Here is a 12,888-nt window from a genome sequence, read left to right as displayed (position 1 = left end):
TAAGCTGAGTGGCAAGCAAAGCTCCGTAGTACTATGTACTTCTCACATATTACGTAACGCTGAAAGTATTTTAAAATATCATCCATCTCCCTCCAGAACGTATTTTTGTATTCCTTATGCATTGAAAGTCAAACAAATAATACTTATCCGACCCCTCTTATCCCTCCCTCCTTCAAAGTAGAACATAACATAAAAAACAGCCCCATCCTTACTTGGTATGAGCATTGTTACTACATTTTCGTGCGTATGAGATAATTTCAATAACGACTGTAGGTGAATAGGCCCAGTTTTTTCCCTCTATGTACTCACTATTTCAATAATGATTCAAACAAATTTGGACAAGGAACAACGCATAAATCTATCCAATTTAATGTCCCTTTTACCCACACCGCACTTTTACCGCACTAGAAAAAAGATTCTATTTTACAAGGTTTTTTTTTCTTAAGATGGAAAATGTACTATTTTCATTTTTTTAGTAAAAGCCGTTTCCGATGTTATCATCAAAATTCGAGCAATATTAAAGGTTTTTTTTGTTGACACATAACATATGCCATTCATCATTTAAACATATAATTATCTGAAACACCCAAATGATTAAATGAATGAGGAACGCTTTGGGGAGAATCATTTCGTTAACAACTGCTTCATCGGCACGTTATCTGAAAATGAACGAAACAACAATTGCACACAAAAACCATTCATCATCCAGCAGCAGAAGAAGTTTTTTCCTCATATGAGAAGCACCAGCACCTCTGACTGTGGAAAATAAAAGATCAACATGTTACCCCGACTACCCTCACCCACGTGTTTGTTTAGCTCAAACTCCTACCCGCAACCCCTTCAAAGGTCATCCAGCGACAGTGGCGCAACCCGGAAAGTTCAGTTCGTGAAATGAAACAAACTTTCCTTGTCATATTTACAAATGCTACTAAAAACTACATAACCAAGAGGAAGCTCAATGAAGAGAGACTAAACTGAACGACGGAAAGCGCAAACAGGCGACAGCAATGGCAATAAAATGCACCCAGAGATATCACCAATCCCCCGATGGCGGCATGAGTTCTTTCCTTTCTATCGCACGAATGTTCCTTCACCATCCATTCGCAACATCATATCAATGCTGACGGTAATAAGAGGCGTGATGATGTTGATGATGATGATGATGATTGCGACGATGATTGCATTCATATTTCATCTTTCTTTTGATCCCATGTAAAACAGCAGCATTGCGCTTTTCGTCTCCGAGGGCATCAATCCCATTACGTTAATGGTACAAAAATTAGGCGCGATTCTGCATGTCGTTTATGTTGTTCTTTTTCTACCGAAATGAACATTGTCGAATGCCAGCCAAATTCTGGTTCAACTCCAACACAGTCTGTGTCAATGCGAGAAAGAAAAAAAAACTCAAAATAAGCGGCCCATATTGAGTTGGTGCTGCTTCCCAAAATAGATATTGTTTGGCATCAAATTTGAATGATAATATGTGCATCAATGATGGCCCATATAAGAGAGAAGCAAACGCGATGTCCCTGAGTGCCAAATATAGACACGCGTGATAACCCAGAATCCCTGGGATTCGCTGTAAAATTGAAACATGACACGCTCGCTCTGGGATAATTATATTATTCCAATAGCCCCGACGGAATGGACTACCGATTGCGAGAGGGCTATGATGGCAAAAAAACAACTGAATAATAATCGGAAACTTGTCACGCGAAAAGTCGTTCCGATGTTTGGCAGCGTAGCAGTTTGAGATTCGCGAAGGAAGGTTACCAGCAGCCCGTGGTATCGACTGACATTTAAATCGTTATATAAACAAATCTACTCAACTAGTTGAAACGGAGCGGGAAGATGTAGGGGCGGAGAAAAGGGCATCTGCATTCGACGCAAAACGTTCGGTAATAACCGCAGCTTCGTCGGCAGCTATCACACTCGCTGCATCCCATTTATGTTTCCACTTTTTTTTCTGCGCTACCAATCCGCGAGAAAAACCAACACTAAGGGTGATGCCAAAGCTTTACTTTCATCACCCGTCAACGACCAGAAGCGGCAGTAAAAACAGCAGCATTCCGTCTTATCACGATTGCCATTAGCTTACTGGTAATAATATTAACTTTTGCATTATTTTTATCCCGTCTGCAGTGTTTCGTCGGTGCTCAAAGACTTGGTTTTGCGCAACGTCACACTAGTGAAGAAGGAAGGCATCACCTGAGCACAACGAACGAGGGTTACTCCAGAGGAACTTGGTTTCGCAGTATGCTCATGGCGAATGTTTGTTTGTACTACACGTAGTTCAAAATGTACCAATAAAAATCAGAGTAATTAATATTGTTTTTTTAAGAATTATGTTTAGAAATCAATTTTTCAATAAGTTCAAGATAATTTAACAACATGTAAGCTGCCGTTATACGCATAGTTGTCCCATGTTACTTTTTGACGATTTTCACTTCTGCCATACAAATGAAACATACATTTTTGCATTACTCGAGAATTAATCAAGCAAATGAAACCAAATTAGACATATGAAGGTTTTATGATGCAATAAATGTTTCTATGGTAGTTAGACTCTCCACCCCCTCTCCAAGGGGGGGCTGCCATACAAATGAAACTCATTACTCGAGAATTAATCATGCAAATGGAACCAAATTTTGCATGTGGAGGTTTTAGGGTGCAATAAATGATTCTATGGTGGTTAGATACTCCTCCCCCCTCTCTTAGGTGGGGCTGCCATATAAATGAAACACAAATTTCTGCATAACTCGAGAATTAGTCAAGCAAATGAAACCAAATTTAGCATGTGGAGGTTTTTGGGTGCAATAAATGTTTTTATGGTGGTTAGACACTCCACCCCCCTCTCTAAGGGGGAATGAAACACAAATTACAGGGGGCACACAAACACAAACTTCTGCATAACTCGAGAACTAATCAAGCACAATTTAGGATGTGAGGGTTTTTGGGTATGAGAAATGTTTCTATGATGGTATGACACCCCTCCCTCCTCTGGAATGGAGAGGAGGTCCCATAAAAATATTACACATATTTCAACCAAAAATATTCCAACCAAACATGACAATTGGAAATTTTCGGAAAACTCTGAAGGAAAAAGGGAAAATTCGGAAAATTAAATTCCCATATGATCTACAATTACATAGTGACAAGTGCTGTTAGTCGCAGAACTCGAGGAAGGAATTGTCCGATTTAGGGCAGTCTTTATTCTATCATATTTTCTGTATAAAACATTTATTCCATGTAACGGAGAAAAATGTTATTTGCAAGTGGTTGAAAAATCTTGAACGAGAACTGTGTCTGAAAATAATCTGATATTATAAATATGAGTTTTGTTAGAAATACTAGGATTTTTATAGTAAAAGGTAAATTCAACGGGGTTAATTAGAAGATCAGTCAATGAACAGTTCTGCGATTGGACCCATGAACATGCTCATAGTAAGAAAACGTGAATGTTTGAAGGTATTGATAACAAAAAACAAATTTTGGGCGGGACAAAGTTTACCGGGTCAGCTAGTTTCTCTAATAAAAAGAAATTCAACTTGAATAAAATTTCTTCATACTGGAAGGACTTACGGACCGTGTCATGTTTTTTTTCGACCCGAAACTTTGCAAGCGGCAGTTTGATGGTTTGGGAAACTTTTCTCAAAAAGGCCTGGTTTAGATAGCATACCATCAATACGAATGAACAGTCAGAAGTCCAATGAAGTAATTCAGAATCATTTACTGCTGTTTTTGCATCGAAACGCCGTGATAATTGGGTAATTTAGCATCAATTCATAAAATTCAGAAATACATGGCATGGTTTAATGAATAGGGGCTTCAGATTCTGGACTGATCAGCTTGTTTACCAAATCAAAGCTCTGTAAGGAACTTATGAGGAGTGGTCGGCAGAATGCAGATGCAGCTTACAAGCAGTATGAGTGATTTGAAGAGCTTAAAGGAATAGTATCCACTGCGTAGAACGAGATACACACTACAACATGGCGCAACTTGGTCTTAACCACCCCGAATGGGATATTTGAACTGACTGAGAACTAGAGATGACCTTCGAATTAGAAACTTATCGTAATTCATGTTAAATTGGTTCTACACTATATACTTCAATTCAACCGACTTTTTACGTACCCCTGGAAACTCAGAAAAAATTAGTGGTTCTATAGTTGTGAAACACAGTGTATACAGTCTAGGATTTATTTTCACTGTAAATAATCGAGTCAAAAAAATTTATTCATATATTTTTATATTTTTTATTTATTGAATATAAAAGAAGAATTCAATTTTTGATTCATCCTCTAAACACATATTTCATATGAAAAACATAAATTTATCCAGAATCTCTCAGGAGGTGATAAACAATCATATTCGATGAAAAAAAATCCTTCTGCGCATGTGTTCAAATTCAACAATGTTAGAGTTATAAAACTTTTTTTTTATTTCGGACTCTGTTGCCTCAATTGGCTCTACTTTCAAAAGTACGCTGCGTAAGATGATTTTGTTGCTCCCATTTGAAAGATGAGAAAATTTAGTACAGAATATAGTAGTGGAACTTCTAAATAAAGTGGATTTAAATAACATTTTGGAAGTAAAAAAATAAAAGTTAGTAATTTTTAATGTGTTATTATTAATTTTATTCTAAAAATTACAATAAACTTGATTGTTTCTATCAATCAGTTTAAAGCACTGTAATTTCTCTACAATTTGTTCTTTGACACTCAACTTAATGTCGCTGCAATATCGATATAAACTTTTCAAATCAAGCGAATAAGAATCAAACTTCGGACACCATTTATAAAAAAATCAAATTTCGGACACTTTATTTTGTAATTTTTTGAACGAAAATTACATTACACTTAATTATATTTTTTGGTCATCTGCGAAACACTTACCAAGCAATCACAGTAACCTGATAACGATGATTAGAACTGATGAAACACGAGAGAAATTTAAATATTGATGAAGGGGTAAATTCGACGTAATCACGCTAAGCAAACGTCAAACGCAAACGATAATGAATGAATTTTGGATTCTGGATGGATTTTTTCCTACTATGTAATACTTCAAATGTAATTCTCAAATGAAGTGATAGTGAAACCAAGGGATTACTCTAAAGAAGCAATTGTGATATTAATTTTATAGTTATATCATCAGTGCATCAATCATTTCAAGATATTAGAACAAAGTGTCCGAAATATGATGTTGTCCGAAATATGATTCAGAACGGTATGAACACAACGGTCACGAACGTTTCACGTTTGTTTATCGCAGTGGTTTTCAACCTTTTCTGCTCCATTCCCTCCTTTACGAAAATTAATCCCAGTGCTTCCCCCTATCAGTGTTTTGTAAGAAAGTCTGTAGCATATCATTGAAATAACGAAAGAATACAAACGGCTGTCATGTCATATTCGCAACAAATATGATTTTGTACTTGTATCTGATTACAAAAAAGGTGTATAAAGTGAGTATGGCACCTGCGTCTGAATGATTTCCGCCAAAATCGTAATTCTTGAGCACGTTGTCGAAAAGCACACATCATGTCATCTTCGGTATCCACTCTGTTACGGTGTTTTCTTTCCATTAGCAGCATTGTAGGAAATTCAGATTCACATAAATACTACACACAAGACAACAACACTCGTAACACTTAATTCGCATATCAGGATAAAAATCGATCATTTGCAGATCGATGAGTTTGTTCTGAAATTGATCCGAATCTTTCGTCACTGCCAGTCGAAAGGGAATTCAAACCATGTCCAAATCTTGTTCATTTATATAAGGAAAATATGTTTCAAGTTTAACTTGTTGTAAACAATCTTGACAAATGCTGTACAATTTCCTTTTTAATGGTCTTCTGTACTGTTGCGTCGTCTGTCCCATCATCATTCTCTGACGAAAGTCTTTCAAACATTTTAAAATTGTTCAATCGAACATTACATTCCATATTTGGAAATGTTTGCCGAGGATCGCAAATTCTAGCGTATCCAATCAAATTTTTGTGGCAATTTTTGTTAATCCGTGTCAAATTCAAAGCGAAGTAAATGTGCCTTGTCCCTTGCAGAATTCCCCCTTTTAATGATCAAATTCCCCACTAGGGGGGAATTCCCCACCGGTTGAAAATCACTGGTTTATCGGATGAAAATGCGCACCGTCATTTACGGCAACATAAACATCAAATACACTTTCGTTCAGATCGTTAAAACATTTAAACACACTTAGAATACATTATTTATTTTTTATCCACTAGAAATAGTGTATGTGGCAGAGCAACGTTTGCCGGATCAGCTAGTTTATCTATATTAAAATGTTTTGTAGAAAGAAGTCCAATGCGGCTATAGCGGCTATAGAAAGTGGTTGTGGTGTGAAGGCACTGATCCAATTGGTGCCCCATAACAAATACCCAACTCAAAACCAATAACTTATAGGAATTTCGGCCCCGAATAATCGAGAGGCAAAAAACAAAAACGATTTTCTTGATTGTTGGAAAAATGTGCACTAGTCGATGAGTGCATGAGAATCAATATATGTTACTTTGCAAACCAAACCAAATACGCTTTTTCACTGGGGCAACCTGCAAGAGCCATTCGAGAGCGAGATCAGCAACATTTACTGTGAGTAAATTTGACTAACATCGGTGGATTCCGGCTCGTCATTGTTATGCAGTGGCGGAGCTAAACGCCCACCCACCCATGCGTCTCACGTACCCTCCATGGTACTGAAATTATGCATGCTTGCCTTTTGCCCACTCGGGTCGGGGGCTTGGATTTACCCCCCTGCATGCTGTGCGGCTCTCAGGCTCATAGCAATTTAACGACGGGCTCTATTTTGTGGGCTATATTTCTATTCACATCTTCTGCTCTTCGTCGGCAAAAGCCGATGGCGGGAAGCGCTATGTGATTGAGGCAAAACAGATCGAGGGGGAGGCAGAAAAGGGAGAGAGAACGGAGTGAAGCGGATCCACAAGTTGCATGAGCTTTTTTCCCGCCTGGCAATTAGTTGCATGTTGCAATGTTTACATCTGTGCTAACAATCGGAATGTGAATGTGTGTTTATTTTCCGTCCACGTGGATAGGAGGCCAGGAGGTGGGTCGGTTGTAAGTGATTATGTTAAAATTTACACTTCAAAGACGGAAGTGATAGTCTGTATCCCGACTTCGGGGGAGTTTGGGAATGGTTTTTGCCCCATGCACTCACTGCTTTGCATTCGATGCAAGCGGATATACACAGTTTGATAGGTTGGGCCAACTATCGACTACAAATGATGGTGATTTATGAACAGCTGTTCCAATGTTCGTTCAACATTTGCTGATGCGGAACTGTGCGGCCCTCGAGTGGGACCATGCGTTCTGTGTTGAAAATGGAAAGTATCAATTGCAGCTCGGGTTGTACTTCCTCTCCTCAGAGGATTGTCTCCCTCTCGATGAAATTGCACTTCTGTCATTTATAATCCGGAATTGATTGTCGTTTTGAAAGTTATTCATAATATTATGCAAATTTCATTGATTATATGGTCATCATTTCGAACAGCTTCTGAGGACCCAACATTCTAATTGCAAGAGAACTCTCCATAATCTGTTCACATTAATCATAATTTACGAAAAATTATACACTTCATCATCCATTTCGTACGACCATCAACCATACTTCACCTTTAATGTCTCCTGCTTATGAAACCTCGCTTTTATACGCTGAAGAACCAACCGTAGAGAGCTTTAGTCATTTCTATTCTGCATACGAAAAAAACATACCTCCGGCCTTGTGCGAAACCAAAGCGGATTATAACAAAGCTGGAGAGCAAAGTTTAAGTAATATTTTAATTAAAAAACCCATCCCCTCGTCATGCACCTTTGGCGGGAAACCGGAGCTCGGGACATTTCGACAGGCGGATACACAACCAGGAAAGCGTTTCCTTGTGGGGCGAAACAAAAACCTAAACAGCACCAGACTAAACGCGCGCGAAAGTTACGCGAGCCACTGCGCCAACTCGCCTGTGCCTGCCTATGTTGGCCAGCATCGTCGATTACGCCATCGGTTCCACACTCTTGTTCCGTCTCTGGCGAAGGAAAAATTCGCAAGCAAGCAAACTCTCGCACTTGTCATTATTTATGTTTCTGTGGCTACCTTCTGACCCATTCCAATCACGTGCTCCCGATTTTCGCTCACCGCTCACTCCCCGAGCCTTTGGAGCGAATGAAGAAATGCGCTTATCTAGCCTCGTTGGATCTCCTTGAATGGGAACTCACAGTTCGTAGATACGTATACCAGCGAATGCTATACTGACCGGTGGCTCAATCCTCAGGACTTCAAAGAAATTGATGGTGTTTTTCTCCCAGGTAGCGCGCACCGGACTGGGAAAGTTGGGCAAAAGGTTCGAAAGGTTACACTGATAGTGATGTCAATGGATGTTAATGGACGTTGCTGAGAAGTTGGACATTTGCTATCTTGCTACCGACAGCGAGCGTCGTGGCGAAGCGTTTACGTAATCGAATACCTCACCGCAAAGACCCTGCCAGGCTGAATATTGATACCAGCGGACGACAGCCCGTTTAAGTCGCATTGAATTATTCAAAATGTTTCATTTTTTGCCAAGCACCGAAGTGCATTGACTGCAATGAAGAAGCACTGTTGTTAAATATGTATGTACCGGAAGTTAGGAGCATCAACTTTGCATGTACTTTTAGTTTGCTTGCTCGAACTTTTTCTCCGAAACAGTTCTTTTTTAAACTTGGTAACAAAATTGGTAAGTAAAAAAAAAGAAAGGGTGTTGCACGAAAAAGTGTTGATTTTCAAGAACTTCAACAAGTGTGGGGTAAATCGGATTAATTTTCGGTTTGTTTTACAATTTATAAAATAATTTTAACGTTAATAACTGTTTTTGATGCTATCGGATTTAGATTAATTGCATACCAATCGTATCGAAAACTCTCATGATCTGTTTGACATGCTATGCTAATTCCTATGCTATGATTCCCTAATTTTTAAATGGTTGAAATTACAACAAAATTTCAACAAAACAAAACGTTACTTTCCCTATTTTCCATACTTATAAGAACGCAACCAGAAACATTGAACCTTTTTTTTTCTCAAAAAACCGCAACTCGAAATCAAAATGTCTAAGAAAAATATTTTGTGCGGAAAATTGATTTAGTTATTCAACTATTTAAAAACATGACATTTTAAGTACGCTGTCCTTAAACCTTACTCAACAATAGAATTTAATGTTAGAAATTTTTATATCTTAAACCATGATTTTTATTATACAAAATTGATCATATCACATCTTATTATATATAGTTTTTCATGTGAAATCGCATATAGATTCCATTTTTCATATTACTCGTATACTACTAGATACGATTTTGCAAAGTATTGGTATTTCATAAATTTAAAAAAATCATATCTCCATTTTGAAAAGGCCGATACCGCATCACCATGAACGATTTCCATACAACCAAGCGGTCAAAAATATTTAAAAATATTTGTATTTTTACCCTCGATATAACGTACACATTTTCAAAGTGTAAAAATATTTTCGGAATAGGTACTGAGAGTTTCATGTCAATCTCATAAGTTCAACAAAGATCACGTGATGGCCTGGGTATGGGTTCCCGAATGTTAATTAGAGGTATGAGTAACCCATGAAAACGATCTACCTGTGTATCGTGCATTCTGAATATGCTGATTATAGTCCATACACTCTGTCCAACTTCTATAATACCACCCTGATTCTATTCCGTTGCAACACACACAGTTAGAGTTTCAACAAGATACATTCATACATTGTAGACTGCTTAGAATAAAGTATATTTAACGTCAATTCCGTTCAAAAGAGTTGTTTTGAGAGTTTATTTATTGTGCTTAAATATTGGGTTGGGGAGAAACAAAATGTCGTATATTGTCAATGTATTGCAACACTCAAACATATCTTGTGTTGTACTTATCGCATCGGGTCATACTATACGGCTATTTAAAGACGACAATCTGTGCTACAAGTGTCGTTTTGACAGTGTTGTGATTGTCATTTTCAGCCTCAAGTTATAGCGCGGCAAAGATGGAGTCCACCAAGCAAGAAATTCGCCATATTTAACGTTTTTACTACCTGCGAGGTAAAACTGCAACGAAGGCGGCCGAAAAAATTCGTGTAGTTTATGAACCCGATATGATCGATTTCGTTCTGATGTAGTGACTGTCGAAGATACACCCCGTACTGGTAGGCCAATTGTCGTGGAAACCGATAAAATCGTTGAAATCCTCCAAGTAAACCGGCATGTGAGCACTCGCTCGATTGGCTAGGAACTGGGTATAGACCATAGAACCGTTTGGAACCATTTGCAGAAGATTGGATTCTACAAAAAAAAACTGGATGTATGGGTGCCACACGAGTTGACGCAAAAAAATCTTTTAGACCGAATCAACGTCTGCGATGCACTGCTGATACTGAACGAACTCGACCCATTTTTGAAGAAGATGGTGACTGGTGATGAAAAGTAGATCACGTACGACAACCCAAAGCGAAAAAAGTCGTGGTCGAAGCGCGGTGAGCCGGCCCAAACCATCGCCAAGCCCGGATTGACGACCAGGAAGGTTTTGCTGTGTGTTTGGTGGGATTGGAAAGGAATCATCCACTATGGACCAGGACAACGCTCGGCCTTACACATCTTTGATGACCCGCCAGAAGCTACGGGAGCTCGGATGGGATATCCTATTGCACCCACCGTATAGTCCGGTCCTGGCTCCAAGTAATTATCATCTTATCCGGTCCATGCACAACGCTCTTGGTGATACTAAGTTGGCCTCAAAAGATTTTCAACCGGATTCAAGTCTGGAGAACGAGCCGGCCAGTCCAAAAAAATAGGTTTTTGGTTTTAGGTTTTGGTCCACTGTCGGTTCAAGTGAGCTTCGGCAAAACGTCTTCCGAGGTGAGATGGTGTAAGATGAGGAGTTTTAACCTTTTATGCCCTCTTTATGTGAGGATTTTTCACCAAAATTTCATCAATTGTCACCCGAGCAGTTAAGTAGTTGAAATACTGCTTTATTTGCACATGCGATTGTGAGGTATTCGAACCTGTTCTAGCTATTTCCCGCATATCCCGGTCAGAGAGCTTCGATTTGCGTGGAGCTCTCTTCTTCTTACCGTATCCTCGAGGATTCGCCAAATAATTGAGCACTATTTGATTGTATCGTCCAATCCGACGAGTATTTTCTCTGATACCAACATTCTCTTGGTGAAATGCATCGATTTGTCTCTCTTCTCTCTCCGTGAGGACTTTTCCCTTCGGTATTTCTTCAGATTTAATTGACCAAAACAACTAAAACAACGGAGAATGTAACTGGTCTTATAGGAACTTGACAATTGAAAATACGAAAACATTCGTTTGCGCGCAGCGCTTGCACACACATATATGAAAATCAGGCAGTGTACGATAGTTACCAATACAAATACACTAAAATATAAATTGAAACATTGTTTGTTCACAATGACACAAAGCAGCAATATCATCACCTAGTCTTATAGAAGTTGGATAGAGTGTAGCACATAACCAGGACTTCCATATGAAATATTCAGTTTTGCATTACATACTCTGCAATATGGCTTGAACAATTTTGCTGAAGAATAGAGATGTAAGCGATCATTTTATCTATTTACCCTCAAGGTTTTATTCAGTTAGAATCCGGAATCCCAGTTCATTTTATACCAAAATCTTAGGACGACGTATCGACTGATCTCATTATCAAGTCATGGAAAATGCCGAAATCCCGATTGTCGGTAGAAGGAGAACGCATACTTTCATTTCAGCAGAAATTGATGGACCAAGACAATACCGTGCACGATGAGGACGTGTAGTTTTAGGCTCTCAACGACGATGTTACAATTGTAAACGTTATTTTGCATCCAAACAAATCATTCTACGATGATAAAATTCAATTTAGACAGCCGAGAGAGCGGATGCTTCATCAGTTTTGAAACCACATGAGGTTGATGAAGATGAAAGATCCGCAAATTGTGTCGAAATAAAACAGTCTTATGTGAAATTGATAAAGTTATCGCTTGGGTTGAGGAAAACGAATTGCCATTGGAAAGACAATTCCTGTTGCGTGAATCATGTAGAAATATTTTTAAGAAAATCATTCATAAGTGCAGCTAAATAATATTGTTTTTCATATTCTTCAAGATTCTGAATCCGAAATTTCCGAAGATGTGAACTCACAGCACAGTATTATGTTTGTTTTCAACCAGATGGTTTTCTGAACAGAATTCCAGAGAAGATTGAACTTGCCATACTCCGATTTTGTAGAATAAATAGGTTCAAATATATTCAAAGCTGGTTGGTCTATACTGATACGTGGTGGATGATTCACCCTGGATTTTTAACTGTGCGGAATTCCACTTTCCGATGAGAGAAAACGTTTTCTGTGAACTATTTCACTACGATGGTTTTTTTACGACTGAACGAGGAATTGAACATGCCTTGCCCTATTTATATGGTACACGCTACGGTGAATTCTATTGTTGCATCTTTGCTCGGGTATTCAGGAACATTCGCTATAAACAATGGAGCTTTGTTTTATAGCGGGTTCGTTTCCATTCGTTCCTATTCTATGACAACTCGATTGTTATCGTTTTGATTCAGTATGCTATTGTTTGTGTTTTGTTTTGTGCTGAAGTATCCCGAATATTCCTGACGAAACGGGTAAGTGGCAATAAATATTATTTTGTATTCAAGCCTCATGGGAAACACCCCGACCCAGATGATCCCTCCTATGAGCTAGAATTGAGGAAAATATTAGGAGGCTCGGACTTTTTTTTGGTCGAACATCAAAATGGGCACAGCATTCCTCATGTGAAGTACAAAAATATTCAACATCTGATGAAATATATACCAT

The 12,888-nt window shown here is 38.5% G+C and overlaps 1 protein-coding gene across 1 annotated transcript in view; it reads left to right on the top strand.

Moving 5' to 3' along the window:
• The first annotated feature begins 12,672 nt into the window (after positions 1 to 12,672).
• Positions 12,673 to 12,888, top strand: part of LOC129762839 (uncharacterized) — a 58,678-nt gene continuing 58,462 nt past the window's right edge. Inside the window, exon 1 of the mRNA XM_055761402.1 lies at positions 12,673 to 12,695. The gene's annotated coding sequence lies outside the window, so the exon portion shown is untranslated. The remainder of the gene's footprint in view (positions 12,696 to 12,888) is intronic.

This window comes from Toxorhynchites rutilus, chromosome 1 (assembly GCF_029784135.1).
Source record: "Toxorhynchites rutilus septentrionalis strain SRP chromosome 1, ASM2978413v1, whole genome shotgun sequence".
Classification (NCBI taxonomy): domain Eukaryota; kingdom Metazoa; phylum Arthropoda; class Insecta; order Diptera; family Culicidae; genus Toxorhynchites; species Toxorhynchites rutilus.
This window is presented reverse-complemented; position numbering and strand designations above follow the sequence as displayed.